The sequence below is a fragment of the Etheostoma cragini genome, chromosome 11, assembly GCF_013103735.1.
Source record: "Etheostoma cragini isolate CJK2018 chromosome 11, CSU_Ecrag_1.0, whole genome shotgun sequence".
Lineage (NCBI taxonomy): Eukaryota > Metazoa > Chordata > Actinopteri > Perciformes > Percidae > Etheostoma > Etheostoma cragini.
The window spans coordinates 6466522-6472400 of NC_048417.1; the positions used below are offsets into that span (position 1 = coordinate 6466522).

General features: G+C 40.2%; 1 protein-coding gene across 2 annotated transcripts in view; it reads left to right on the forward strand.

Annotated features, from left to right (window-relative positions):
• The window catches only part of tent5c (terminal nucleotidyltransferase 5C), a 2948-nt gene extending 2533 nt beyond the window's left edge, over positions 1–415 (forward strand). For both annotated transcript variants that reach the window (XM_034885460.1, XM_034885459.1), the window contains one exon: positions 1–415. This exon is cut by the window's left edge and continues 1266 nt beyond it. The gene's annotated coding sequence lies outside the window, so the exon portion shown is untranslated.
• The last annotated feature ends 5464 nt before the right edge of the window (positions 416–5879 follow it).

Sequence of the window (5879 nt, forward strand, 5' to 3'; positions counted from 1 at the left end):
CCCCCCCCCCCCCCAGAAAAAAAATATTATTGAGGCAATAAATGCTATGTTCCTCTCAAGGCACAATTATATTTAAGTGGACAAGTGTTTTGCTTTGTTTTTTGGAATCCTTTCTCATTCCTTATCTACAGCGATGTCTAGGTCATTGAATAGAAAGTGATATTTTTAAGTGTTTAGATTTATTTTTTTTGGGTTGTTTCCCTGTTTATCAGAGTTGTTTTGTGCCTTAACCTCCCAGTTGACCCCCCAATAATTTCTGTAAGGGCTATTTTTTCAAGAAGGGGAAGAAGAAAATGTAGCCTTAAATTTGGTTTTCTCTTGTGATTAGTAAAAGTTAAAAAAATTAAAAAAATAAGTAAAATATTGAAAAATAGTATTATTGGGGAAAGGGTAATATAATAGGTGATGACCCCAAAAAAATCAGTGTTAGTTTTTGTTCACTGGGGAGGTTAGAAAGGTAGTGCACTAATAACTTTGTCCACATCAGAAATTAAGGGGAAGCGAGAGGAGTCAATTTGTTTTAATTCATTTTGACATGTAAATATCTCTCACAGACATTTGTGGTCTCCCTAATATGCCAGCAGTGCCTGTGATTTGAATCAATGCAAGAGAAAATGTGTCTATTTTTATTTTCCACTGTGAATTTCAGTGTAGGACGAGCTCCCCTCCTTCCCCTTTATCCAGTTTACTCAGCCCTGTACTTTCAGTCGAGACTGGCTTTGAGAGGAAATCTGCAGAGAGACAGTTTAGGCCTCAGATAGACAGGCTCCTGTGTGTCTGAGGAGTTTATGTTCCTCTGTTTTAAGTCACTTCCAAAGCCTCACATCAGTGACCTCCAGATTTCACAATCTTCTGACTATTGTGGGAAAGCTGACTGACGGAAGAAAGCAGACATGGGCGCATTGAGAGCCTGTGGCTGGCCTCGTTGTTTGCTGTGAGAGCTGGCTGGGAGTCCTGGAGTGACAGGCTGAGTGGCTGTCCCTTCCCTTAAAAGGACAGCACATGGTGGGCCCCAGGCTCGTCCCCCACAACCATTGCAGGCTCGACAGCAGCCCTGAAATGGGATCCTCTGACGCAGTGACTGGCTCTCAAACTACAGGGTGTCAGTAATCTTTTTTTCTTTTCTTTTTTTTCTTCTTCCTGAAGGAGGTGTCTTCGGAGCAGGGAACTGGGGATGGGTGTGTAAGCAGCAACAGCCGCCCTGCCACCTTACATGTGTGGGGAGCTTAGTCACTTCCTAGCCTATCCAGTCCCTGCTGGAACAACGCTGTGTTTGAACCCCTTTTCTGGTCATGGCAGCGCAGACGGCACAGAGTGCAACTGGTATGTTAATAGAAATGCCATGATGTATGCCAGTTGGATGCCACTCCCCTTCCTGACTCACCCCACCTATAAATTACTATTTGTAGCTAAGCCTATTATTAGCTGTTCATTTTGAACACTTGCAGTGTGGCATTACTAGCAGATGTCCTAAGCTGTGACTTTAACCTGTCATCTCTTAAGCATCCAGGTTTGACAGAATAGTTGCTAAACTTCTTGCGTAAGTGGCAACTGCTGTCTCTCTACCCCCCCCCCCCCCCCCCCCCCCCCCCCCCCCCCCCCCCCCCCCCCCCCCCCCCCCCCCCCCCCCCCCCCCCCCCCACTCCCCTCCTCACCCGTCAGTTTCTCTGAAGCTCTAGCTTATTCCTGCTTAGTGCGGCTCGTGCTTATACCAGATAACCGGAAACATCTCTTATCTGGATGGCCCACAACTCTCCACTGGTAAGAATATTTTGGTAGGGCGACAGTCAGCTCTGCCTCTTCTGCAGGTCACAGGGGTATGCTCTGCTGGCTTATTGCTGCTAAACTTTGATACGGGAAATGCAAAAGTCTTTTTAAAAACAAGTGAGGTGCCACACATCGTCTTGCTCTGGACCAAAGCAACCAGCAACTGAAGCACTTAAGTGCCTTTTTGACGTTTTGGAGAGTGATTTAGCTTTTTAAAGTTTTTTTTTTTTTTTTTTTTATTGTGATCAGGAGGGAAATCTTTTTTCTTTTTTTTTTCAGCCCCTTTAAACTATTTGAAACTTGGGTGATACAAGACTTTCATCATAGTTTATGGGAGGAAACATACTTTTCTGGTGGGGAGCAAAATTATTTTTGAATTGAAGTTTTTGTTCTTTAACCATGTTTTTCCCCTTAGTTGTCTTTGTTTCAGTCCCAAACCTAATTTCACCTTGAAACCCACTTGTCTTACTCATTCCTGTCAGTCTTCTCGGCCATTTTGTTTTACTCCCATATCTTACAAGTTTGGGTCTTGTTGCCACTGGCAGCCATGTTGACCTCGGTCATGCCTGAATGCCTTTTTTCAAAATCCAACTTTTGATTCATTCTGATTTTAGGTTTAGACATAATATATTTACGCCCTTCATTAATATATTTCCACCATTCATTTAATGGGCTGCCTAGCATTGTAGCTCCAGCTGCTCCAAAGCAGCCTGGCCAAATTTGTTTTGCTGAACATTTTGTCCCCAAACCAAAGCATTACCTGAAGTGCACTGATGAGCCATACTTTCGCACAGTAGCTGGAGGTCACCCAGCAGAGACTCCATACTAACAGAAGCACTTTAGAGGCCTTGTTTTACTCCAAACCCAGCCACCTGAGAGGAATGCAAATAAGCTAATGTGGTCTATTGCTGGAGGGAGTTGAGCTGCTTCTCAGGGACATAATGTGTTTGTGTGCTTGTTTTGTTCCTTTATTTTGGGAGGGTACATTGGTTTAATTCCCTCCTAATACTCCTCTTTATTTTGTGTTTTGTTAATTCTAACTCTGACTCTCCTCTTCTTACCCAAACTACAGGTTGTTATTGGCGTAGATCATGCCTGAAGGTGGAAGTAGCCGGCAAACTTCAGCACAGTAGACAGTAGCATCCAACCTTATCACTCAGTGGATAGTTCCCTCTTAGTGTAGTGCTAACAGCTGAATTTGTCATTGAACTCCTTAACTTCATACAATCTGCTAGTGCTAAAAATCCCCATCAGACAGCACATAATCTTAATCATTCCCCAGTTTGCGTGTCCTCTCTCTGAGTGATGATAAATTAGTTTATTAAAGCTTGGAGCCACATTCAAAACCAGCAGCCCGGTTAGGCTACTACTGCTTAGTCACAGGTTGAAGTCTGCTGAGCTTGATGAGGACTAGTTCCTTCTTGGGCTTTTTGTTGACATCGCTCACTAAAAGGAGTTTTGAGCGTGATCAAAGAGAATGCAACACACAACAACAAAAACTTGCATTTTCTAGACAGTCGATAGTAGTAATTTTTTTTTTGTCGTCCACCCCACATGTTTATGGTTTTGACTTTCTGACGACTGAAAATGTGTGCCTGTTTATGAAAGCTTTACCTTCCCCCATTAGATGAGTGGGGTGCAGCAGGGCTCATGCTAAATCCATTTCTTCGCCAGGGTTGATGTATGTATTTCGATAAACCATTTAGTCTTTGTGAAGGACGTGTTTATAAAAACAAAAAATAAGGATGAAGTGTATTTTGCCTTTTTATTTTCTGGCCCCCACTTTTTTCTGCTGTAAACTACATATTGATCCCGTTGCTTCCCCCACTCACCTTGCCTTTGATTGTCCCACTTGTTTGGGCCTTTGTTTATTAGTGCAGTGTGTGTTTTCTAATTTATGACACCTGTAGTATGTATTCTTTGCTGGAGGGGGTGCAGAGCAAGCTGTGGATTAAATATTTTGTGGTTGTCTAAAGTACAAGTCTTACCATAGGAATGTGCTGGAGGCTCTCCTACACTTTCTATATCAGGAGTTGTAAAAACAAATTGCAGCAGATTTGTTAATGCATGGAGGTGTGTATGCTTGTTTGCATGTGTGTATGAAGGGATGCCTGTTATAAAAGTTTAAAAAGTGGGTAAAAATATGAATTGTCTATATATATATATTTTCTTTGAAATAGTAAATGCAAGAGCTTTTTGTCAGCTTTGTGAATGTGACGATGAGTTTGATGGTTAAAACCATTCTACTATTTCATTTTTCAAGACTTTTACCTCACTTGAGTTTTCCTTTTGAATGGAAATTTACATATACATCAGGAAAATGTGTGAAGAGGAAATAATGAATAAAGAGTATTAAATTCAATTTCCGCCTCAGCTGTTTTTGTTGAGTGAAATCTCACATTTCGGGCTGTTTTCCAGATGTATGCCAAACTAGCATTTCAAGGATTTTTATTGGTTTAAACTCAACATAACTTCTTCCTATTCAGCATTTAACTGCCAGACCTGTCACACTAAAGGTGAACATTTTGGAAAAATAAATAAAAATCCTGCTCTGCCTTTTAGTTTGAGTTATTATACCCTTAACACATTTGTGACGGGACCTCATTTGTAAAAACAAGTGTGGTAAGGGGAGAGACCAATCATTTCAATCCGGTTTGAATTGACCTCTGAATTACACATTTGTCAATTTAAAAGCTAATTTTGCCAGTGAATGTTTTTTTCTTTTCTTTTTTTCCTTAGTCCCACTTAATTTTGTGTGAAACCGCTCGGTCAACTAGCTACATATCTTGTCTTGCAAAATCTACTTAATGCTCAGCTTGCTAGCTAGCTAGCTTAATTATGTTCCACAACCTGTTTGTGCAAGTTAACGTTTCCTCCTGCTACAAAACAGTCATTGTAGCTTCAGCGAGACGTCACCTATGGCACTTTGGGGTGACTGGTTTTTAATTGGAATTCCAATTATGTATTTTTCCAGTGTTCTACAACAGTATTACAACAAAGACTTTCTGGACTTGAAAAAATATCTTTTAAATTGACAAACTTGTAATCCATGGCTCAATTCAAACAGTATCAATCGTTTAACTCACTTAAATTAAGTTCCTCCAGGATTGCAACAACCACAACAAGGAGCAGAGCATGTCACACATTACAATGCAAAACAAGTACGAAACAGTGCAGCAATGAATCAGCAGGAAGAATAAAGACGACTGCAATACAGATTCAATAAAACAAACTGAATACAAAGAGCAGCAGGAAGTTCCTTAAGAACACCTTAGTTTAAAGAAGCTGAGCAAGAACTGTGAAGTTTTTGTCCCATTTTTAAGACTTTTTTTTTTTAGTTTTTACTAACACCACCTTATTACCACTAGTTTTACCCTAATTGTTGGAATTCATGGTCAATAACCCTCATTTATATAGCATTGTTCCTAATATTAAAGTTAAAAAGCAGAAATTATTAATTGTTTTGACTAATAGTCTAATAGTCAAGATCACAGAAGTTTAGTCAGGAATGAAAGTGATCAATTGTATTTGCAAAGAGCGTTGTGGTGATTTGTTTAAAAAGAAACCCATATTTTAGATATAGACATTTTTTAAAGGGGTCAAATTTGACCCGAGGACAACAGGAGGGTAAGTGAGACGGTCTTTATTTTGTGGATGAACTGACACTTTAATAAATAACCCTCGGGCATGCTTGATCAAATTAGTAATCATCTTACTAATACTTTGAATAATCTTTGAATACACTTACAGAAAGTGGTATTAACATACAGTATGTGTGCAATTTCTTGACTTGTGGGCATCCTGATGATGACTTTAACCAGAGATGTTTTCCATCTTCATCACCGGGGAAGCGGTTAGTGGGGAGATCATTCAGCTCAGCATTCAGAACTTTAAATCCTCTCCTTGCTGATCTGAGTACTCCCTCTGCCAGAGGTTTTTACTGGCTATTAAAAGCCTCGGCATTGTCTTTGTGATCAGGAGTATTCCACACATTGCTGCAAAGTCATGTTTTAGTTGCAACTTGTTACGTGTGTTTTGATTCATTTTTAATTCCCCCTATTGCCTGCTGTAAAAGTGAGAGTTTATGTGTGTGAATGAACATTGCGAGGTCT